General features: G+C 29.8%; 1 pseudogene; it reads right to left on the bottom strand.

Annotated features, from left to right (window-relative positions):
- Positions 1-9,110: 9,110 nt before the first annotated feature.
- LOC107023277 lies at positions 9,111-26,573 on the bottom strand (annotated as a pseudogene).
- Positions 26,574-27,051: the final 478 nt, after the last annotated feature.

Below are 27,051 nucleotides of genomic sequence, written 5' to 3' on the forward strand. Positions count from 1 at the left end.
ATAATGATTTTATTCCTACGAGTTTCTGTCATTTTAAAATTCGTTCTTCTTTTCTTGAACTTACTATTTATATTAGGCTTAAGTAAAGCTTCTTTTCTACTTTTCTTTTTACGTACATTTTTAAGTTATTCTTTCTATTATTTTTGGGATGACTAATGTGATGATATTGTATCAACGCGTATAATAATAACTTCAAATATATATATATATATATATATATAGGTAGGTAGGTAGATATTGAGCAATTGATCAATGTGCTAATTTCTTTTGAAAATTTTTATGAAATAGAATATGCTGAAATAAGATCATTACAAACTTTGCTAATGATCAGTTCAATGTAATAAACTTATTGAGGATATTAAGTTAATTGTTGGTGTACATAATATAATTCATGTGCGAAAGTGGGAAAAGGTAAAGAGGTTTTTTATTTTCGTGGGTGTAAGTTTTAATGACGAAATAGTTCCTTGTCACGTGATTTACGAAGGGACTTGGGAAATTTATCCAAAAATACAATTTAACTAGACTCTAAATAAGAAGTAACCTACTGAATTTGACACCAGTCCGTTGTAATTACCTACTGAGAAACAGAATAGAACTTGACACGTGTTTGAAAAATCACTACATGAAAATTTGCGAAAAGTTTTCACTTTCACACTACAAATGTGAAAAATATTATCTATGCATTTCGATGTTGATTTCAAAGTTCTTTTAAGCAAATTTTATTAAATCCTCTGTCATCTGATTGTTTTTTGGGCAAATTTTATTAAATGTCATATTACCATTAACTCCCTATATTAATGACTTTTTAAATTTTTTTTACAGTTTAAAATAAATGAACTATTTAAAATTTAATATAATTGTTGATTTTTTTTTCTTCATATAGACTCCACGAAGTAGTGCGGAGCCAGAATTTTTAATAAAGGGGTTTATAATAAAAAAAAAATACACAAAAAGTAGCGAAAGAGGGTTTACATCTACTATATGTACCTAAAAATTACTTTAATCATAGTTAAATCACACTGCAGAGAGTAATAAATATATCTATTAACCTTTGTAGTTTGGAGTTAAAAAGTATACGGTTATTTGATATATTTTTAATTTTTTTAAAAAATATCAGTGTTTTAATTGATTCTTGAATATTAAAATAACGATTTTATTCCTATGAGTTTCTGTCATTTTAAAATTTTCGCTCTTCGTTTCTTGAAAATACTATCTGTATTAGGCTTAATTAAAGCTTCTTTCCTACTTTGCTTGTTATCTACATTTTAAAGTTATTCTTCTTCTGTTTTGGGGATCACTAATGTGATGATAGTGTATGAACACGTATAATAATAATATTGACGCTTATAATAATAACTTCAAATATATATATATATATATTGGTAGATATTGAACAATTGATCAATGTGCTTAGTTCTATTGAGAAATATTATTAAATAGAATACGATGAAATAAGGTCATTAAAAACTTTGCTAATGACCAGTTCAGTGTTATAAGATTATTGAGGATATTAAGTTAAGAGTTGGTATTCATAATATAATCTAGGTGTGCGTGGAAAAAATGTGAAGATGTTTTTTCTTTCTGTGGGTGTAAGTTTTAATTACGAAATAGCTCCTTGTCACATGATTTAAGAAGGGACTTGAGAAATTAATCAAAAAATACAATTTAGCTAAAGTCTAAATAAGAAGTAACCAACTGAAAATGACACCAGTCCTTTGTAATTATCTACTGAGAAATAGAATAGAACTTGACACGTGTCTGGAAAATCACTACATGAAAATTTACGAAAAAGTTTTCACTTTGACACTAAAGATGTGAAAAATATTATTTGTGCATTTCGATGTTGATTTCAAAGTGTTTTTGGGGGCAAAATTTACTAAATCTTGTATCATCTAATTGTTTTTGGGGAAAATTTTATTAAATGTCATATTATCAGATTATTTTAACTCCTTGTAGTCATGAATTTTTTTTATTTTTTTCATATTTAAAAATAAACGAATTGTTTAAAATTTACGATTATTTGATGATTTTTTTTCTTCATATAGATTCCAGGAAGTAGTGGCGGAGCCAGAACTTTTAATAAAAGCATTCAAAATCTGAAAAAATATACACAGGAAATAGCGAAAGGGAGTTCAACATCTATTATATGTACCTAAAAATTACTTTAATCATATTTAAATCACACTGCAAAGACTAATAAATATATCTATTAACCACTGTGGTTCGGAGTTAAAAAGTATATTGATTCTTGAATATCAAAATAATGATTTATTCTTACAAGTTTGTAATTTTTAATTTTTTGTTATTTTCTGAAAATTACTAACTGTATTAGGCTTAATTAAAGCTTCTTTTCTTATTTGTTTGTTATCTGCATTTTTTTAGGTATTCTTTCTTTTGTTTTGGAGATCACTAATGTCATGATATTGTGTCAACGCGTATAATAATATTATCAACGCATATAATAATAACTTAAAATATATGTATAGGTAGATATTGAACAATTGATCGTTGTACTTATTACTTTGGAAAAATATTTTATGAAATAGAAGACGATGAAATAAGATCATTACAAGCTTTGCTAATGATCAGTTCAATGTAATAAACTTATGGAGGATATTAAGTTAATTGTTTGTGTACATAATATAATTCAGGTGCGAAAGTGGGAAAATGTAAAGAGGTTTTTTTATTTTCGTGGGTGTAACTATTAATGACGAAATAGTTCCTTGTCACTTGATTTAAGAAGGGACTTGGGAAATTGATCTATAAATACAATTTAGCTAGAGTCTAAATAAGAAGTAACCAACTTAAAATGACACCAGTCCGTTGTAATTATCTACTAAAAACGGAATAGAACTTGACATGTATTTGAAAAATCACTACATGAAAATTTGCAAAAAGTTTTCACTTTCACACTACAAATTTGAAAAATATTATTTATGCATTTCGATGTTGATTTCAAAGTTCTTTGGGCAAATTTTATTAAATCTTGTATCATCTGATTATTTTTTGGGCAAATTTTATTAAATTTAATATTACCAGATTATTTTAACTCCCTATATTAATGACTTTTTTAAATTTTTTTATAGTTTTAAATAAATGAACGGTTTAATATTTAAGATAAATGTTGATTTTTTTCTTCATATAGACTCCACGAAGTAGTGCGGAGCCAGAATTTTTAATAAAGGGGTTCAAAATCTAAAAAATATACATAGGAAGTAGCGAAAGGGGGTTCACATCTGCTATATGTACCTAAAAAATTATTTTAATCATAGTTAAATCACACTGCAGAGAGTAATAAATATATCTATTAACCTTTGTGGTTCGGAATTAAAAAGTATACAGTTATTTGAGTTATATTTTTCAGTTTTTTAAAAAAATATCAGCTTTTGATTGATTCTTGAATATCAAAGTGATGATTTTATTCCTATGAGTTTCTGTCATTTTAAAAATTTTGTTCTTTTCTGAAAATTACTAATTTTTCATAAAAGAATTAGTTCTATTTGTATGAGGTTTAATCAAAGTGTCTTTTCTCATTTGTTTGTTACAGTTTTTAAGTTATTATTTCTTCTGTTTTGGAGATCAATAATGTTATGATATTATGTCAATGCACATAATAATATTATCAACGAGTATAGTAATAACTTAAAATATATGTATAGGTAGATATTGAACATTTGATCATTCTGCTTATTTATATTGAAAATATTATGAAATAGAAGACGATGAAATAAGGTCATTATAAACTTTGCTAATGATCAGTTCAACGTTATAAACTTATTGAGGATATTAATTTAAGTGTTGGTGTTCATAATATAATCCAGATGTGGTAGTGGAAAAAACGTGAAGATATTTTTTATTTCTGTGGCTGTAAATATTAATGACGAAATAGCTCCTTGTCACGTGATTTAATAATGTACTTAGGAAAATGATCCAAAAATACAATTTATCTAGAGTCTAAATAAGAAGCAACTGACTGAAAATGACTCGTGTCCGTTGTAATTATCTACTTAGAAACAGAATGGAATTTTACACGTGTCTGAAAAATCATTACATGAAAATTTGTGAAACAATTTCACTTTCACACTACTCATGTGAACAATAATATTTATGAATTTTGATATTGATTTCAAAGTTTTTTTTTTGGCAAAATATATTAAATGTTATATCATCTGATTGTTTTTGGGCCAATTTTATTAAATGTCATATTATCAGATTACAATATGTGATGTATTATCAGAAAACTATATTCTTTTATATTCTTTTTGTTTTGTTTCCTATATGATTAATATTCTTTATTAATTTTATATTTTATACTATTTAATTCCTAATTTAATTATTAAATTATTTAATAATTATATTTTTCATCAATAAATCTCACTCACTTTATTTATTTAGTTTTTCAACTCATACCACAATTTTCTTCGTCTTCTGCGCCAAAGAACACCCAACTCATCACCACCATAACCCTACCTCCACAACGGTGTTCCCTCTTCTATTCTGACAAACTAGTACCCACCCAAAACTTCAAATCAATTATCAACAAACACCGAATGAAACCCCTTTTCCTTATCACTTTTTTATTTTATTTTTTATTTATTTTGCAGGTGTTCTAGCGAGCTCGAAGCTTTTTTCACGATTCTGACAACCTTCCAATGAATTCCACACTTTCAGATCTAAACAACTAACAAACAACCACAATGATCAACACCACTTGATCGACTATCGTCGTTGTGATGCTTTTAGGTTGTGGAGGGTAAGGAGGATTTTCATTTTTATTGCTTTATTACACTTTAATTTTCCTGAGTCACGTGTTGCTTTTTTTTGGTTATCTTTTGTCATTTCAATTTTATGAGTGAATAAATTTACTTTAGAGTAATTTAGAATGTATAATAGATCGACATGATAATTCAAGCGAGTATTAGAATTTTCTAGATAAATTCAAAGAGAATCTATGCCTTATCTCAATTCAAGTGAGTATTAGAATTTTCTAGATAAATTCAAAGAGAATCTATGCCTTATCTCAATTCAATTATAATAAAACGTGAGGAGGGAAAACCTCGTGACTTGAGTTGTATGATTGAAATTTTGCATGTGTGGTCTTAGGAGGGAGTGCTGGAGTATGAAGAATCCCATTAAAGACCCCTATTTAGAAATCGAGCTAGGTTTAGATAAAAACAAAAGTGGAAACTTTGTTAGTTAGAAAAATATTCACTTGAAAAACTTATTAAAATTGCTCTTTCAAACTTGAAATTTATTTTGTGATTTGTTATTTTTTTTTAAAAAAAGGTCCAATGTAACAAAACTTTATTAGAAAAATTATAGAAATTCCATTAGCTTAAGAGTTAATTATTTAGATACATTTTGATTTGCGATTCTACAGATTTTGTTAGATTTTGATGCGTTCAGATATATCCATATACATGTATCTCGTGATATAAAGTTAGGTGTAATTTATATTAATTGCATGCTGTGGAGTCTTCTATTGTTTTCCCTCCTCTTGAGGAGGATACTTTGATCATACCAGCAAAACATTTACTAATTTTGTGGTGCTGACTCAAAAATCAGAAAAAACTAGTGATTATTCCTATTTATTTAAATTTCAGAAATTCTCACTGATTGTTAATTTTTTGTCTAAAGATGGTTTTTTAATGTAAAAATTGTTGAAAAAAATTATTTTAGATCTCAAAAGAAAATATTCATACTTGTGTCTAGGTTCATTTAATTATAACTTTTGATGAATATTTAATACGTTAATTATTCTAACATATTAAATGTCCTAAATAGTCTTGTTTGACCTTTTTCCTAACCCCTGTCTATTTATAACACAAATACATTAATTTCTTCACTGCAATTCTAAGTTAAATTGTAAATGTCACTTTATTTCCATTGATTTATTACATTGAAGGTAGATTGTTCTATCCAATATTTTACACCCTATACATGTTTTTTTGCTTGTATTTGGCAGTAGAAGTTTGATGGACACACTTTTTAAGCTATGAGAATTTCCTTAAATGTTCGTGATAAAATACTTTTCAGTAAGATTTTTTCAACAATTTTAAGAATATTTCATATACTTTATTTCTTCTGAAAAATACTACTAAACCGATAAAATCGATAGAGTTGATATCAACACTGCCCGACGAACAAAGTAATAATCAAGAGACAATGGGGAATCTGATATGTACAAGGGAGACAAATGACAACTTCAAGCATACTCCATGTAAGTTTTCAACTAGGAGAATAATTGGACTTCTTTTGTTCATGAACAAGGTATGTGACAATACTATATATTTAAAGTTTTAATATTGTGTATGGAAAATTGAGCCAATAGATTTCTCAAATTTGGAGAAATAAATATTCTGCTAAGGAAAAACTTGACTAAGCAGATGATATATTTGTGCGGTCATTTCTAAAGTGAATCATGTGGGGTTGTGACTAATATGTAAAAGATCAGATGTTAGATTTGGATGGTACCGAGTATACTTGTGCATTACACCCAAGTTGAAGAAAAATGATTTATATATATTAGGGATTCTAGAACTAATAACGTTCTTAGAATTGAAAAATTCATCTTATTAAACTCACATATGGAAAATATTGATATTATCTAAAGTGGTATATACAATTTAATATTCGAGTCAATGATCCTTACGAAAATATGATTAAAAGTTGAAACCTCTTGTTTGAGTAAGATAAAATTTAACAAAATTATTAAAATGATTTATCAACAAATGAAAAATCTAAGTCAAAAAATAACTTAGAAACCCTTTAAAAATCCAACCCCCAAATTCTAATCAACACATAAATACTGCAATCTTAGAGAAGAACAAAAATACACATAATTAAAGAGGGATAACATATATATTAACAATAAATTGTTAGATATATCAAGAAATAAAAATTATAACTCAGAATACCTTAAAGATAACCGTTGATAGAAAATCTAAACACATAAAGAAAACAACTTACATTTAGCAAGAAATGAATTTTTTTAGTCGAGCAATAACATAGAAATACTTTTCAAGGTTGAACCCCAAACCCTAATAAACACATTGATATTTTAAAATCTTACGAGAGAGGAATAAAATTACAAATAATCGACTAGACATAATTAAAAAATGACATATTTTACAATATTTAGAGTAGTTGAGATAGATGATATTAATCTGATGACCGAATGCTTTGTTAAATGCTCATTGTTTGATAGAATGCTTTAGAGATCATTAACTTATAACAATAATATGAGTTTCTAAACAATCATATTTGGGTTGCTTTTGATGCATAAATTTGTGTTGAAATTGAACATGCTAAGAAGTTACATGTTTGTGTGTTTTGAGCATCCATAATTTAGACTTAATTCTTTTGAACGTCTTGAAACATGTAAATAATACTAGATGTGAAAATTATTATTGTGTGAAATTTGTGAATATCTTCCTACATATACAAATGGTTTTTGTTGAAAAACAAAGCGATGACGTTTTTGACATTTTAGTTTATAAATTTGTATGTTACATACAAAATTTGAAAACTTAATGAAAATTATCTCTCTATTACGAAATACTTCGAAAGTGTAGAGGTGTTTTGTTAAGGTTGTATTACATAATTGTAAGAAAAGAAAAAAATAGAATCTAAGTTTTTTAATTGTATGTTAATAAATGTTGTGATAGTCTGTGATGTGATTCAATGTAACGTTAGAGTGGGAAAATATATTAATGAATTTGTAAAGTTTATTATATTTCTCATGTTCTTGTTGAGATATTGCATATTGATGCATTATTTTGGAAAGAAATAATTGTTGATACATGAGAGGTTCCACATGATGCAATGTGTATCTCAAAATTGGGTAGTAATACTGAGTTATTATTGATGACGGTGCCATAACATAAAAGGCAACTAATTAGTGTTTAGTTTTCGTACAGGAGTTGATTACTGATCAAACTAAGTGGTTAAGACAACTCTTAGTGTGTATTTCAAATGGAATAAAACTAACATTTTTTCCCATAAAATTAGATATATGTGTTTAAGACGTAATATAATAAAAGAACTGTTGTGAAATTTAATAATAATGACAAGCGCATGAGCTCTTAGCGTAAAATCACAATAACGATAAAGATTGAGCGGGATAAAATAAGACACTTAACATACAAAAGAATTATTGGTTCATAGAAGTTGTAAACTTCACTAAATGTTTTGTAAGTTTAATCTTATTTACATATCTCACAATCTAAAAGGATAAATAACCTAAAACAACACATCTTATTTTAGAAAAAATTTTAAAATTATCTATCATTTAAAAAAATTAAAATTTCTTCTCGGATACATCCCTCTCCTTTTCTTTTGATACATCATATCCCTCTATAGTACATCACTCCACTAATCTATGTATCCGGATATCTGCTAATGTATCTGTATGTCATATCCCCTCTCTGATACATCCCTCACCTATGTATCCAAAAGTCCATTGATGTATCAGGAAGTCTAGTAATGTATTCGAAATCCATAAATTATAAGAAATTTTTGTAATTTAAAATAGAATATGAAAATAATTTAATTAGCTCATAGGTAAATTATGCATATTTAAGACCTTATCGCTTTTCTTGATGTTTTAGAGGAATATCAATACTTTGATATGTTCATTGGATAAGAAGGTTTGAGAGGAATATCAATACTTTGATATGTTCATTGGACTAGAAGGACTACAAGGTCGAAAAAAAGACGGCATTATGCATAGGATTCCTTTAAGGATGGGGTGATTGTTTTGGTGAAGGCAAGTTAGAAAAGGAAATTTGGCTAGACATTTTTCCTTGCTCCAAAACACAACAGTTATTTTGTTTTACGTGATGTTTTTAGTTATGTAGAAGAAAATGAGATTGATACAATCTCGCACAAGATTAATCAAACTGAGGGTGTGTAGTTAGAGGTTCTGACCCCTGATCCAAGTTGGATCTCTTTTCTAAATCAATAAGTGTAGTTGTTCTTGATTTCTCTTGAAATCTTTTACTATCTTCATATTGAATCCAAAACCTACTCATCTCGTTGATCCTCGAAATCTCAAAAGAAGTCATATGCATCAATTGTCACTTCAGAAAGAAGAAAGGGCCATCCAAATTTTAGGTACCCACAAATACTTTCGGAATGTCTCCTCCAAAGGTTGTAAAACAACAAGTTGCTGCAGTAGCACAAACTGCAGCTCTTGAAGCATCAAATATTACAGCCCCTGGCAGAATTAATGAACCTGAAACTAATGATACGGAACATGAATGTATAATTTCTTTGAAACTTTCCTGAAATATACTCATTACCTCCATTATGTAATGGACACATCTATATGTGACAAAAAATGAAATAGGCATGTTATATTTAATTTTTGAGCAAATGAAGTAGCATAATAAGTAGATGTGGTTTGATCTAGATGTTAGGTTATTTGATCTACTAGCATTGTTATGCTTATTCTTCTTTAGATTTTCTTATTGTTTACGGTCCCAGTAAGAGTACATAGTCATCTGATTTACTTCGATTTTAATTAAAATTTAAAATTTAAGTAAATTAGATGACAATGTGCTCTTGCTGGGACTACCAGCAATGAGAAAGTCAGAAGCTGAATGAACATGACAATTGCAACCAGATCAAATAATGCAACATCTAGATCAAACTCAAAACACATCTACTTATTGTGCTCCTTTATTTCCTAAAAAAATTAAATATGAACATCCCTATGCCATTTTTTCTGACATATAGATTTGTCCATCACAAGATGGAAGTAATGAGTTTATTTCAGACATGCTTCAAGATATTATACCTTCATCTTCAGCATAATTAGCTTCAGGTACATAGATTCCACTAGGGGTAGTAGGATTTGATGCTTCAGGAGCTGCAGTTTGTGCTACTGTAGCAACCGTCTGCTTTACAGCCTTCGGAGGAGCCATTCTGGAAGTATTGGTGGGTGCACAGATTTTGGTTGGCCCTTTCTTTGTTTGTGAACTGACAATTGATGCATATGACTTCTTTGGAGCATCTTCTTGGGCAACAGAATTAGTTGATTCTGTATTTGTAGGGTGCTAGTTCTCGTTGAAATGTTATTCGGTCTCCACATCAATCTCTTTTTCATCAGCAACTTGTCTCCCATCTTCCAAAGAGTCATTGGCTTTTTCCTCAACATGTTGAAATTCTTTTGCAGGCGAGCCAGCTTGGTCTAGATTTGGAGGATCAAACACATGAGTAGGTTTTGTATTCATAATGGAAATAGTAAATATTCTAAGAGGATACAAGAACAAGTATATTTATTGAATTAGAAAAGAAATCCAACCTGGATCGGGGGTCAAAACCTCTGACTGCATATCATTAGTTCCATTAATCACTTCTGAGATGGTATTAATCTCTCATTTTCTTTGACATACCTAAAAGCATCATTCAAAAAAAAAAAAACTCTTGTACTGTGGAGCAAGGAAAAATATCTTGGGCAAATTTCCTTTAACTTATCCCTTCCGGTTAAGTATCCAATCACCAAAACAACCACCCCATCCTTAAAGAAATCCTGTGCATCTACGGTCCTTATTTCGGCCTTGTAGTTCTTGTTGTCCAATGAACATATCAAAGCTATATTAATGTTGTTTTCTGGTCATTCTACTTGTTTTTTTTCTATCCAATGTTTATTTGACCTTTAATTAGAAGCAAGTAACAGGTTTGAAGGGTTACTAAGTTATTTTTCAACTTGGGTTGTTCATTTTTTCCTACATTCTTAAAATAGGTATTGAAACACCTGATATTAGTTGTTCTCTTTATATGTTTGAATTTGGTATACTACTTTAAGTTTTTCTAAGTTTATCTTTCGAGTTAGAATTTCTATTCCTTGTTAAATCTTAAAATTATGTGTTAACGAGATCAGAGGATGGCAAGTTGTGCCAGTACGAACCTTATGGAAACTAAGTTAGAAAAAAAAGATAATTATAATCTAAATGATTTAAATAATTGATCTAAATAGAGTTTGTTATAGTTCTATAATTTTGAACTCAGACAAATGGATTGATGAGTGCGCTATGTTTCATAAATAATATGAAAGGATAACAATTTCATTTGTATAAATTTCTCTTATTTTCTAAGTATTTTTGAATGTAGTAAAAGATTATTTGAAGAAAAAAAATATGAACTTATTATTGTAACTTAATGGCCTACCTATTTTTAGACATCCCTTACTTTCTGTATATATTGTTAGGAAATCCTTCTATCACAAATTCAAAGCAAGTATTTCACTATGTAACATATAATGGGGCTATGTATAAAAAGTTTGTTTAAAATTAATTTATACAAGTTCGGGCCAGTAAACTAAGTAATTCATTAAATTCCAACTCGTTTTTCAAAACATTACGTGTTCATCAACGTGTGAGAGAGGAGATGAGTAACCGGCGAGTGAATATTAGCAATGTATGTCATTTGTCTAAAAATTATAAAAATGTCACTGCCTAATTATCCCTTTATAAGTGTTTTTGTTCCTGATCTCTTGTAAGATTTTTAACATTTATGTGTTAATTATATTTTGTAGTTTTAACTTTTATAGGGGGTTTCAAATTATTTTTAAAGGGGGTTTAAAGTTATTTTTCCGAAAGAAACGATCGTTTGCATTAATAGGAATGATGTTAATGTCACCACTATTTTAGAGAAGTCAACAAAGTAGCGGACTATTTGACAAAATGGGCCACAATGAATAACATATTGACCATCTACAATAATTTTAATGAAGTGCTATATGGTATATTGTAAATATTACATAAATCTTACAGTGTTAAGAGCTAATTACATTATATCTCTATTGATTCTTGAATAACAAAAATTTCTTAAAATTATAGGATATCAGATACATCAGAAAACTTGCGGATACATAGTTCACTGATTGTGAATATACATTACTTAATGGAAGTGATGTATCCGAGAGGGGGTAAAGATATTGAGATGAGATGATTGTAATTTTCTTAAATGGTAGAAAATTTTACAAATTATAGTAAAATAAAATATGTATTTAGATAAAGTTCTCCACATATTAATGACTCATTCTTCCTCGACAAAGCTTAGATGCCCAGTTTTAGGATTAAATGTCGTAGAGATGTCATTCTCTAATCATCTCTTTTGATTATGTAATACTAAACCTATCAAAAGGGTTATTATTTGGTAATTGTTATGTATCAGATACGTTTAGTATAAATTCAAATTTACGTATCATAACTAAATAATTAGTGTATCATACATTATTATTTATGTATCTTATTTTTTTTGAGATCATGTAGATCCTTTCCATTTAAATTGATAAATGTTGTGTTTCTACTAGATACATTAAATAAGTAAGTGTTACCCATAAGATTTTAAGTTTTATATCAATGCATTTCTACTAGATACATTAAATAAGTAAGTGTTGCCCATAAGTTTTTGTGTTTTAGATCAATGCATTATTGTTTGGTAATTATTATCTATCAGACACATTTATTATAAATTTGAATTTACGTATCATAATTAAAAAAAATTATGATACGTAAATTCAAACTTATAATAAATGTGTCTGATACATAATAATTACCAAACAATAATGTATTGATCGCAAATTTAAAATCTTATGGGCAACACTTAATTAATGTATCTAGTAGAAACACAACATTTATCAATTTAAATCGAAAGGATCTTCATGATCTCAAATATAATAAGATACATAAATAATAGGATAAATTGCATATATGCACACCTTTTATTTCCATAATATTCATTGTTCCCTACAAGTTTTAAATTTTTTCAAAATCTCATATTTTACTCCCTAACCCCCAAGGATACATACATAAATCATATCACCCAAAATCAATGTTTATTCCTTCCTTATTTCATTCCACAAATCTCTCTCTATTTTAAGTTATGCAATATTAAAAGTTATTTTCTCATTCAAGTTTAAAATATGATGTTTTGCTATTTGATATATATTATTGAATTACCGAATTAAAAATTAAAACTTAGTATTTGATGAAATTTAATTTCACATCGAAAAGCTAAATTCTCACTATCGTTTTAAAAATAAATTTAACACATTATTTTTCATATTTAGCAAGCAAACCTAATTAAAAAAATCCTTAAACTCGTTAATTCCTACACCATTAACACAAAATCATTGTGGCCAGTTTATGAGAATTTGTTAAAAGATATAGATTTATTATTTTGGTCTTTATTGAGTGAATTTTTGAGAATTTTTTAGAATTTTAAAATAAATGAGTTATTCGAAACTTAAGAGAATTGTTCGGACAATTCAAATATATCCTTCATTTAATGAGGTTCTTAACTATTTAACATTTTATAGGAGAATAGTTTGAAAATGATATAAAGAACAATAGTGGAAAATAGCATTTCAATTAGTTATGTGTTCCCCTACAAGTTGATAAGGCAACAACTAGTAAGTCAAGGCCTAGTGCAGCTACGGTAAAGGTGGAGGTTAATCTATTATCATCTCTTCCGGAAAGAGTTAGAATGTTTTTATAGATGAGAAGACAGGTGTCGTTGAGGAGGTGTTGCAAAAAATTGTCAATGAAAAATTGCACACGTACTGCATAACATGTAAAATTCAAGGTCACAAGGACGAAGAATGTAGACTGACTATGGAGATTGAAGGTGCACTGATCGATGAACCAAAAATTAACGGAGAAAAGTTTGAAGGAGATTTGCGATCAATTTTGGATGAGAAAAAGAGAGTTTTTTCTCTTCAATAAACTGGAAAAGAGGTAACATTACCAAATTCGTCTAACATCAATTCTGGAAAAAAACATTGTGGATAAACTTAACAAGGAGAAATACACTACAACAATAAGTCAAGAAAGAGTTAATGCACCAGGTCTTGTGCTTCTTACAGCAACATCCGGAAATAAAAGAGATACAGAAGCTATATGTGTTACTTGGAACGCTGACTAGTAAGATAAATGAGCAACTTGGTGCGGCTGCAATGTGTTCTTCCACTCCTATACATATTGACGTTGAGGCACCTACCGTGCGACTGGCAAAGCAAAATCATATGACAGTGACAACAACTTTATCAAGATACAACAAATCCAACAAGAAGTGATGAACTGTCAATCATTTTTTCAAAAGGTTGAAGAAGAAGATAAAAAGAAAATACTTTAGATTACTTCTAACGGGCAAACAACTTTTTTTAGTTCATACATATATCAACTGAAGTTTGAGTTGGATAACTCATCTTTATTCCTAGCTTTTATATTCTTGCATTACTTAAGCATCCTCATTTGTAATATCATCATAGTGAGAAGTATAAACTTGGTGATGATCATAGAATATCTAGTTTTCTCTAGTTCTTATTTTCTCCATGCTTGTTAATTAGTACAGACTTGTTATCTCATTAGCAATAGTAAGGTAAGGCCTAGACCCACTTGCTTGGACTTATCCCTATCGATATTTTTTTATTTTCAATAAAAAACCGCTAGATGCTCTCACTAGCGGTAAATTTGTTTTAACAAAAAAAAAGGCAATTTTAAAATGCAAACCCAAAAATCCTGTCATGAATCACTTTCTGATAATTTTGTATTTTTATTATCCTAAATTTGTTTATGATGAAACCTTCTTTTAATGTCAAGAGGTATTTAAAAACAGAATAATTCATATTCAGGGTCAAAGCAAAATTGATTATCCAAATCGATAATTTGGTTATTGGGTCAATGGTTCGGGTTAATGGGTTAACAGTTTGAGTTTCAATTTACTATAAACTTCTTATGGGCTTATCGATTTGGGTCTCGTTTGATCATATTTCTTATTGGGTGCCTAATAACTCGATACGAAATTCAATTAATTGCATTTATATCACTTAAGGTCTTAGGCACTCTTAGCCTTTAATGTTAACACTTCAGACTTCAGACTCTTTATAGTGACTTCATAGTTGACACTCAAATTTCACAATCATATTCCATATAAAGTTAATTACGTAATATTATATTTAAACTAATAACACAATACAATACAACAGGCTACAACCATTCAAACAGTGTATTACTGTTGGTTGACCACCATTAGTTTGAGGGGATGCTAATCACCATCAATTACAATATCTACCTACCATAATTCTCTTAAAATAACTGAAAATATGGTACAGAGCTACACGAAATCAGATATGGGAAAGAAATCACCGAAAATGTGGCATGGTGCTATAAAAATCGATCATGAGAGAGCATCACCAGAAAGATACGTAGTTACCTAACTTTTGCTTATATAATTGTTGGATAGACATCTAATATCGCGAAACTAGAATTAACTAAGAATAAGCTAAGACGCCAAGAATAATTATCTTTTCAAATAAGTAAGGAAATCTGGAAAAAATTTTAGCGAGTTTTGGTCATTTTTAAACGGCCGTAACTTCCATCTCAAAAGAAGTTTGGGTGAGTTCTTTATATGGTTGGATATACCTTGAGAAGATATTTCCAACACTGCCGAGTTTGCACAACTCCGATGTCGTATGAGGAAGAAATGTCTTTCAGAAGTTTGGTTATTGGACTGAGGAAAGTCCAATCCGAATTTTAGTAAAGGCAAAGTTGTCTTTTCACCCTAGTATTTCCTGATTCTTTTAAGGTTATATTAGGGGTGAAAACAAGTCCGAAATAAGTTTTTCAATATTTAAGAATGCTTAGGGTTTGGGAGAAAATGAGAAAAGAATATGAAGACCAAGAATCATCCATGAACGCCAAGATCGTTGCGTGGATTTCGTCGGGGGTGATCTCTATAAAGGTATGTGAGATCATTCGGTGTTGGTTCCTTTAAACCACCCTACAACTTGATTCAATACAACAATTTAGAGTTATTTGAATGAAAATCTTGAAGTTCTTGATGAAAAGTTGTGAAGTTCTTATTGATTGAATTATAGAATATCTATTAGTTTTGATTCATGTTTCTGTACTTCTTTCGGGTCTAAACTATTGGGTAATGTGTTAATTAGGGATCCTAAGTGTTTGGGGAGGGATTCATGGGAGTTTGGAAGGTTTACATATGAAAAACGAAGAATAAAAGTCGGAGGTCCCGTCAGACACCCCTTGGGGAGCCGCGCCTCAAGGAAGGCTCTGTCTGAAAGGCCCTGGCGCAGCGCGCCAGCCATAGCGCCCCCGACCAGGGTTTGTCCAATAGGCCCTGGCTCTCCACACCTCTCAGAGCGCCAATAACCCCTGGAGACCCCGTTCTTTCCCTATCTTTTCGTACTAGTTCCTAAGTGATGTACCCTTCATTCCTAGTTGATTCCAACACTCTAGATTACATATAAACATCATGAAATATCCATAAACATGAGATCATGATCCTTGAATCCATAATCCAAATTCAAGGGAAGTTAGAACCAAAGTCAAGAAAGTAAGAAGTTAAGTCTAAAGTTATAAAGTGAGTAAGAGTAATGTTTTCAAAGTTCTTAGAATCTTACTTAAACGTTTTTAATTTGTTTTAAGGCTCAAGTTGGAGTAAATGAAAAGAGTAAAGGTTGAGTTCATTTCTCAAAAAGGTATAGAGGAACTAAGGTTTCCCTAAGAGTTAAATTTTCAAGTTAAGTAAGAGCAAGAGTTGAGGTCATTCCTCTAAAGTTATAAAGGGGACTAAGTATTCCCTAAAGGCTGATAAATGTTTTTACATTTAAGTTAAAAGGAAACTAAGAATTCAAAAGAGTATTAAACTAAAGAGGGGAACATTGTTTCCAAAAGGAGCATTTTAAGATAAAGGAAGTTTTATTAAAACTGTGAGCTAAATTACATTTTTGGAGTAGTATTGAGCACTGATGTGGGAATGAGAGTTAAGATAAATCAAGTCCCCATGTAAACCATGTAGCCATCATGGGTATTAAAGTGACATACTTTTTAGATGATCACTTAAGGTTAGCCAGTGGATCCACTAGGTAGAGGATGTTTTATGCAACGACAAAGTATAGAACAGTTCTGGCAGCGTGGGCATGACGTTGTATCACCACTTAGGCTCATAGTGGTGGTTGTCGGTTAGAGAAATTCCCGCCGGAACTATATTACTTTCATATATAAGTAAAGCTGAGTTTGTTATCGTTATATCTTTAATGAACTAAGAAATACACTATTTTATCAATTTTACATAAATATACATTGCATATGTCGTTACTGTTTTATATTGAGTTGTTATCTTATGAGTTAAGTAGAGCCAAGGTAAATTCATGCTTACTCCATTTCAAGCTTTATAGTTGTGTTTAGCACTCCAACTCGCATACTCGTACATTCAATGTACTAATGTCAGTTGACCTGCATCCTTTTATAATGCAGAAGCAGGTAATCAGGATCAGCATGCAGCGCTTCGTTGATCCAAATTGAGTTCCAGAGTTAGTGGTGAGTCTCTTTGCATTCCAGAGGACGTCTTTTTCATTGCTTTACTAGTTTAGCTTTAGTATATTGTGAGGTCTATCCCAACATCCCTCTTCACTCAGTTTAGAGGCTTTGAAGACGGTGAGTAGTCCAGTTTGGAGTTATTTTACTTGCTGAGACTTAAGTGCCATTTTGGCCAGATTAATTTATGAAATATATTTTTTTTAAATATGTTTTATTCCTGTTTAAGTTTAGTTTAGATTTCCACTGAGTTAAGTAAGTCAGGCCAAGGGTTCGCTTTGCGGCCAGAAATGGTCTTCGAGGTTCGGCCACATCCAGGGTGTAGGCTCCAGGCGTGACAAGACGGCAACAATGCATGAGTAATAGTCACCCATTTACAACGGAATCTCTTTGATTCTTTAGAAAGATTGAAGAGGCTATGATATCATATGAACAAGAGAAAAACCTTGAGTAATGGAACGTAAAAATTGGAGTTGAAGGGTTAAAATGGAACAAGGTTGAGTTGGAATGTCAAAATAAAATTTAATGACAAGTTTAAGGATCTGCATATATGTTTGGCCATTTTTATTCCTTTAGAATGAAGAATATTATCTCCTTAGAAGATTACAAGAAAACTATGCATGTCAAATTATTTAACATGGTAAATACAATTAAAGAAAATAATATACAAATATAATGTGTAATTAACTATATATGGTAGGTAGAGATTCTAATCGGTGGTAATTAATAATATATATAAAGAGAGAGAGGAATACACTTAAATTCAATGTATTTAGAATAAATTATACCAAATTTTAAATCATGTATATATGAGATACATGTAATTAGACGCGGAAAATATATGTATCGAGAGACCAAAATTAGACACAATTATAATTTCAAAAACTCATGAAAAAGACATTTATTAAGCTCTATACAAATTAAATTTACAGTATTACCCTATTAAATTGAATAATATTCAAAGGAGAAATTATAGAATAATATAACATTTAATCAATTTGACCAATAAAACAAAGTAAAAAAAAATAAATTTAACTTTTTACTCTTTTTAAAATGGTAAAAATAATAATTATAGAATGAATTTATAATTGACATGTGTCACTCACTATTAAGCGGTTACCTCTTGGGATCAATTTCCAAGGTCCTTCCTAAATCACGTGGTCATATTATTCCAAAAACAACCATGTATCACTTTTCAGCAGCTATTTTGTCATTTAATAAATCAATGAAAATGAAATAATGCTTCACGCTTTTTGTACCTTCCCACCCATAAATCTTCTCCCTTATAAGCTCCCAAATGTCCTAATATTTTCTCCACCCTGAAGCTTTATGGAGTTTTTCTTTTCCCATTTTATATTTTTTTTAGTTCAAAATGCAATAGCTTTTACAGTTTTTTAGATTTTTCTAACATGGATAAAGCTAAAGAAAATATAGGTGTTTTACTCGAAAAAATAAAATATAAAGAAAAATGACTAAGTTTTTGACAAAATCGATTAGATTTATGATTTAAGAGAAATTGAATTTTCAAAAGAAATAGAGTCACCACTTAATTTTTTAGTAAAGATCAAGAAAAACTCTGCGTTTTTCAAAAAGATTTAAACAGATAAAATAAATTTGAAAAATAGGTTCGAAGTTCAATGTAAGGTGTTAGGCCCTCGGAATGCCCGCTTACCTGCGGTTGACCGGCGATTTGAGTAAAATGACTTTTCAAATAACTTTCAAAATTTTAATTATGTAAAGAAAAATTTATTTTTTTATTGTTATTTACTTATTATTATTATTATTATTAAAATTATTATTAATATTAATATTATTATTATTATTATTATTATTATTATTATTATTATCATCATCTTAAGTGAAAAGATCTAAGGTGATTTTTCTAAAGGGAAATAACTTTAGTGTTGATTAAGACCAATATCAAATAAAAGCTAAGTAGTTTTCTATAAAATAAATTTTCATATTTTTGAATATAAAGAGAAATGACTATCTTGGAAATTTAATTACATTAAACCATAGGATAAATAAAGTAAGTCAAAACAATACAATATAAGTAAAAAGGAAGAGAGTATCAAATTTGGGCCAAAATTCCAAATCTTCATAACCTGTCCCGAGTCACAAAATGACCAATGATGGACCTTGCCCATTTTTACACCTGCTGGACCTGCTGCAACTTTCCTTGGGCTTTGGCCTATTTTCGTGTCCAAAAATCAACGTATGCACTGATCATATACTGTCGTATATGAGCTGTATTTTAGTTCTTTTCCCTGTATATTGGATTGTATACTCAATGTATACATCCTAATTCAGCTCTTCAAGCACCTGTATTAATTTTTGGACCTGTATTATAGCTTCCATTTCGCTATTTCAGCTTTCGAAACTCGAATAGTGATGAAGGTCAACTCGATAAAGAAGTTTTGGGTTTTCACCAACCTGAAGTGCAAAGGAAATGCAAACATATGGAAAAAAATAAAATAATTAAAATAGGGACACAAATGCTAACAAACATACTGTACAGTAATAAATTCATAATGAAGATAAACACATAGTTCACTTGAGAATCTAAGACTATGGTTATAAACTAAAACAAGATAAAGAGAAGGGAGCTTTCTTAATTTTGAAAACTCACAACAGCTAAGGGAGAGTACGACAAGGCATAGCAAAAACAGCTCACATTTTGAACAAATAATTAACAGATAACAAGATCCCAAATATATACAACGAAAAAAGGCCTACAATACCCTTAAAATATTAGAAATGGTGATTACTATTATCCATCCACCTATTGGCTCCAAAATGCCCTTTTCATCTGACTCCAAAATACCATTGTTATTCACCATTGGGTTCAAATTAACCACTAATTTTAACGGTTTTAAATTTAAACTATTTAAATATTTTTGAAAATAATTGGCGCTCAATTATTGGATATAATTTAATTTATAAATATCATTTATAAATCTACCCCCACCCACCCATTAATAATTAAGCCCCACCCAATTAATAAATCATTTCTAGTATCAAAATATTCCTAAACACTACTAAAGCACGACGAAATTACCGATTCCTGAAAAATGACATTCAAACCAAATTGGAGCCCAAATTAAATTTAGGTTGAGCCGCTTATTTAGAAAAACACTTTCAATAGGATTTTGTTTCAAGCTTGAATTCGAAATTTATGATTAAACGTAAAGAAGAAGTACCTCTCGAATTAATTCATGCACTATTTTTAATATAAATGTATAAATATTGATTATTTGTTTTAAATATTAAAACCTTAATATATTCTTTTTAAAAAAAGATTATCGATTAAGTAACATCACATGATTGAAGCGAATGAATAATTAAAATGAACATAGTCAGACTGTTAAGTTTATCAGTAATTTATTTAGACACTTGAATTATATTATGTTTTGATTGGGGAGTTAAATGTTGATAATGTACTTCTGTAGACATTTTCGCCTCAAATTTTTAGAAACACTCATTGGTAGAAGCTTTCCTGTTGTGCATTAGAAATGGAGCGGACTTATTAATTAGGTATGGTTTAATTAGTAATGGATGGGTAGTAGATTTGCTTATAAATTATATTAATAAGTTAAATTATAATAAATAGCTGAGCTCCCGTGTATAAAAAAATATTTAAATGGTTTAAATTTAAAATCATTATATAAGTGGTTAATTTTGGACTCAAAGCTGGATGAGAAGGGTATTTTGGAGTCAATAGGTGGATGAGAAAGGCATTTTGGAGACAATAGGTAGATGGAGAGTAACTTTGTACCAATTCTGATACTTCACGGATATTTTAGGCTCTTTTCCGTATAAACAAAATAGAGATAGCATAATGCACACTAGACAAACATCACACTTTATGCAATAAACAGTACCCGCTCATTCATGGAGACCTGGAGCGGCCAACTTATCATACTAAAGGGTCAAGCTAGCTTACTTGAAGCAAAAAGAAGAAAATAGCTTTAATCAAAGAACTAAAAAAAATGACATCATTATTCAAATCAAACATGTTAAATGATGACATAAACTACATAAATAATTTCCATTGAAAATGGCATGGTAGGGTACCAATACCAAAACACATGATTAAACGGATGAAAAGACCATACTAGAGACACTTTCAGATACATACATATATGCCACAATAAAATTTAGGCCTAGCCCATTAGTGGCCCCCCTAAACATGGCAGAAAGTTTCAGTTAGACACTACAATTAAGCTTTGTTCATTTTAGACATCTCATGTTGCGTCTCATTGTGTCTTTAAACACTTTTCGCTGACTAAGCATGGTATGTGTGCTACACGAATTTAAAGCGCACTAGAGATGTTTATTGTAAATATTTTGACTTTTTTTATAAATATTTTGTTCTCCTTTTTCTTCTTTACTTTTTCCCTTCCATCTTCTTCACCTTTTACCATCCTCATCACCACGCAACGTTTTAAAGAAATATTACAATACTTTACTAGGTTACACTCTTTGATTTTTTCATCTTCTTTGAAAATCGAATTTGCATCTTGATTTATATTTAAAAACAAAACCTATTTCAAGGAAACAAAAAATGAAATCCACTTCTTTCAAATGGACAAACTGATTTACATTCTTACCTTCTCCATTGAAATTACAAAATTAAATTGATTTCAAGAGATAAACAAAATAAAGAACAACCTCCACTGAAAAAAAAGAAATTTATTTTATATATCCGTCATTGTAAATCTCAATCATAGTAACACAAGAAATCATTTTCTTTAAAACGTCATATAGTAACTTTTTGATTTGATATGATTTTTCATATTCTCCAACGTATTTTTCTTTGTGAACTAATCTATGCTCTTTGTCTTTTTGAAGGAGAAGAACAAATCAAAAGGGAAAGGAAAGACAAGAAGAAAGAAGAGAAGAGGTGGGGCATGAGGTTTGGGATTTGGAAGAAACAAAAAAGAAAGTAAAACTAATTTAATAAAAAATAAAATAAAATTTCTACGTGTCAGATTTGTTTATTTTTCACATAAGAGGCGTCTGGATGTACACACATAAAATGTGTTTTGAAAACATAAAAGTGTCAAAGTGATACAATGAGGTTTGACATGAGGTGCTAAAAATGAAAAAATCTTACTTAGAGTGTCCATGTGAAAGTTGATGCCAACTTTAAGGGACCACCGATAAGTTATCCATAAAATTTATAAGGGCAGACCACATTATGGTAAACAAATGATTAGTGGTTAACATAACTTTATATAAAAGAGAAAAGGCATGCTAGTACAAGAAAAATGAAATAAAATTATTATATACATGGAACAAACTGATTTTCTTTACTTGAAAAAAGAAACAACCTAAAGACACACAGCTGGACCAAATGAACTTTAAACGATTTCGAACAAAGCAAAACGGAGACATACTTATCTTCCAAGAAACTAAATTGAGCCAAAGGATCTAACAACAAACAAATGACATCAAAGGAGCTAATACTTAAGAACACGTTAGGCATAAGAATCAAAGTAAGACGAACATGTGATTCGAAACAACACGAAAGATAAACTTAAACAATTACAAACTGATTTGAACATCTAATCAAGGAATAACACAATGATCAGCCAATAATTCCACCAATAAAGATAATAAACCATGGCCATTCACATTCGACCCGAGTGAGAATGAAGCCAAAGAAAACCTAACAGAGACAAACTCATCACATAATAAAAAATAAACAAAGGAGTAGATATTACCATTTCCCAGGCAACGAATAAAACTGGACGAAGAAACCTCCAGAAAGAGAATTGTTATTGCTCTATCATTTGGAAATTTCTTTTTGGGATAAGGAAATGGGCCGGGAATTGAGAACAAAAGAGTGGGCTGCTGAAAAAAAATGCTTTTATAAAGGCCCATAATTTGGTCCATTGATATTGGTTAGCTAAACGAATTATTAATTTAGCCAAATCGAATTTAATTTTTTAATTCAGTTAAAATCTAAATAAGATGAATTAGTATAATCAATTTAGGAGCTTCTCAATCTTAAAAAATAAAATAATTAATTCAACCATAAACCAGTTGATTTTTAAAATTAACCAAATTTAAATTAAACTAATGTTATAAAATACTTACCGAAATTAAAATCTTTTTTAGGATTATTTTCAAATATTTATAGAATAAACTAATTGCATAAAAACATATTTACTATTTAAAAATTATAAAAGCTACTAAAATTACTCTAAAATAACTTGAAAACATTTTAGATTTTATCAAGCTAATTATTTTAAATCGTTCGAAATTAATTAAGCTCAAAAGTTAATGGTTCTGATAAGTACTCGGTTAGAAGTACGGAGTGTATATCTTTTGTTATCGACCTGCCCTACGAAAGAATATATATAGCTTGGGCTAGATATGGAACTAATTTGATAATATTTTACAGTTATTTGATGGGTAGAAATGTGTGACCTATTTGGATATGATCTTCTCGGTAGGTATGATGTGTTTTGATGGTGAATATAATAGACTTTCATGAAATGGTACTAGTGGTATATGAAAACGGATACGTTGATTGTTAAGCGTGAATACTAACTACATAAGGAGTTATCTTTTGTATCACATGCTTGTATAATAAGGTTCAATGTCACATTCATATTTGAGGAGCCAACAAGTTTGTTACTAAAGACGAATGAGTTAGGAATTGTATTATAAGGAAAATTTTAGTGGTAAATCGTTGATACGATATTAATGTGCTAAGTTGATAAGTGTATCACGAAGGTTCAAAATAAGGACCGATGATTTCATTTTAATGTCAAAGGGAATGAATATATATCAGAATGACAAGTTTATGGATAAAAGAAGTCTCAAAGGATATGCTTGTGTGAAGATAATTGAAGATTTTAGTAAGAAAGTGCACTTGGGATTGAGTTAGTTTGATTTTTATTGGTATAACTAGACTTAAGGTGTCATATTGGTGAAATGGTTGACATCGTGGTGATGAAATGAGCTAGTTGAGTATGATGGTAATAAGAGTTTGTGATGGATTGTGAGTGAGATGCAGCTGTATGATAAGAATTGTGGTTAAATGAATGTTGTATTATAATAAAGACTTGTGAGTATATAATATTATGATTTATTACTATTTGGTTAGTAGTTTGATTTTTTAATTGTTGGACCTGTATTCTAGCTTCCATTTCGCTATTTCAGCTTTCGAAACTCGAATAGTGTTGAAGGCTAATTCAAAAAGGAAGTTTTGGGTTTCCACCCACCTGAAGTGAAAAGGAAATGCAAATATATGGGGAAAAAGAACTAATATAGGAACACAAACGCTAAAAAACATATTGTAATGTAATTAATTCATTGTGAAGATAAACACATAGTTCACTTGAGAAACTAAGTATATTTTAAAGTAATTAATTCATAGTGAAGATAAACACATAGTTCACTTGAGAAACTAAGTGTATGGTCATAAAGTAAGACCAGATAAACAGAAGAGAGCATTCGTAATTTTGAAAACTCACAACAGCTAAGTGAGATAATTAACAGCTAAGGCAAGGCATAGCAAAAGCAGCTCACATTATGAACAAATAATTAGCAGATAACAAAATCCCAAATATAAACAAAATAAAGATAGCATAATGCACACTAGAGCTAGAAACAATACTCGCTCATTTATGGAGAGCTAGAGCTGCCAACTTGTCATATAAAGGATCAAGCTAACTTACTTGAAGCAAAAAGAAGAAAATAGCTACAATAAAAGAAAAATGAAATAAAGTTATATACATGGAACAAGCTGATTTTCTTTACTTGAAAACAGAAATCACCTAACGATACATAGCTGAAAAATGAATTTCTTTTGGGGATAAGGAAATGGGCCGGGAATTAAGAACAAAAGAGTGGGCTGCTGAAAAAAATACTTTTATAAAGGCCTATAATTTTGTCCTTTGGTATTGGTTAGCTAAATGAATTATCAGTTTAGCCAAATCGAATTTAATTTTTAAATTCAGTTAAAATCTAAATAAGATGAATTAATATAATCAATTTAGGAGCTTCTCAATCTTAAAAAATAAAATAATTAATTCAACCATAAACTAGTTGATTTTTAAAATTAACCACAATTTAAATTAAACTAATGTTATAAAATACTTACCAAAATTAAAAACTTTTTTAGGATTATTTTCAAATATTTATAAAATAAACTAATTACATAAAAACATATTTACTATTTAAAACTTATAGAAGCTACTAAAATTACTCTAAAATAACTTGAAAAACATTTTAGATTGTATAAAGCTAATTATTTTAAATCGTTCGAAATTAATTAAGCTCAAAAGTTAATTCATATGTGGAGGTCCAAAATTGGGTGTCAACAATAGGAACTTCAAGGAATGTAGAGAATGAAAATTTAGGGCTTTCATTGACTGCTAATTTTGATGTTCTCTCGAAAAAAAATGAATCATTTTTTGTGAATAACTAATAAAATATTCATTGATGTTTCCATGCTGGTGGATCGCAAGGATGTGTTGGTTCAAGTGTAGCTAAGGTTGAAGTCCAAAAACGTCCTACTTAAGGTATCAAGATTTTACGAATTGATTTATATAGATATTTATACAATTTTAATTTGTACCAAAATTGAAGTGGGAAATAATTTATAATTTTACCTTGAATTCTCGATGTGAAATCATCTTTAATTGAATAGAAATCACTTGTATATTCAAAGAAAAATATTGCTTCAGATAAGTTCAGAAACTTCGTGCTCAACAATATGGTTAATGTCTACACAAAAGTTTTAGGACCAAAAAGAAAGAAGATTGAAGAACTTTTATACTCGTGTAAGAACATAGACGAAGTGAAGATAGTTTGTCTTTGTCATGATAATTTTCTGCCCCCAGCTGAATTTGTCAAACATGCTGGTGGAGATGATGTTGAAAACGCTTTATTATCTTAATAAAGGCATAGCTTTTATGTCGTTGTTGTTATTTCATCTTTCCTTGTTATTGTACAAGACTAAGTTCCTACTATCTAAGATGATAATGTTTTTTCAGGCATCTCGCTTGTTTTTTTTTTGCTATGCAGCACCATTTTTCAACATCATCTCCGCCAACATGTTTGACAAATTCAGCTAGGGTCAGAAAATTACCATGACAAAGACAAACTACCTTCACTTTTCCTCCATTGCATCCACTCCTCCTCAGTCTTTATTGGTGGCAACGATGCCATCCTGTTAACAGAAAATGGATCACTCATTTGCCTCCATTCCATTTAAGTCTCCATTGGACGCATGGGAGATGTCCTCATAACACAAAATGGATCATTGATTTGCCTTCACTCCATCTCAGTCTCCACTAGCGGCAACGTAGTTGTCTTCATAATTGGAAATGAATCATTACATTGCCTCCACTCCATTTCAGTATTCATTCTACGCCCCCACTCGATTTCAGTCTCCATTCCTCGCTTCCAATACATTTCAGCCTCCAACCTTTGCCTCCACTCGATTTCAGTATCCATCGGAAACGAAGACGTCCTAGTAATAGAAAATAAATCATTTCTTTGCCTCAAGTACTCTACTTCAGACTCCATCGGCAGCGAAGACCTCTTGTTAACACAGAAAATGGATAATTTTGTTGCCTCTACTCCATTTCAGTATCCATCGGCGCCAATGAATACATCCTGGTAACACAAAATGGATAATTCCTTTACCTCCAGTACTCCATTTAAGTCTCCATCGGCAATGAATATG

The sequence above is a fragment of the Solanum pennellii genome, chromosome 1 (assembly GCF_001406875.1).
Source record: "Solanum pennellii chromosome 1, SPENNV200".
NCBI lineage: Eukaryota > Viridiplantae > Streptophyta > Magnoliopsida > Solanales > Solanaceae > Solanum > Solanum pennellii.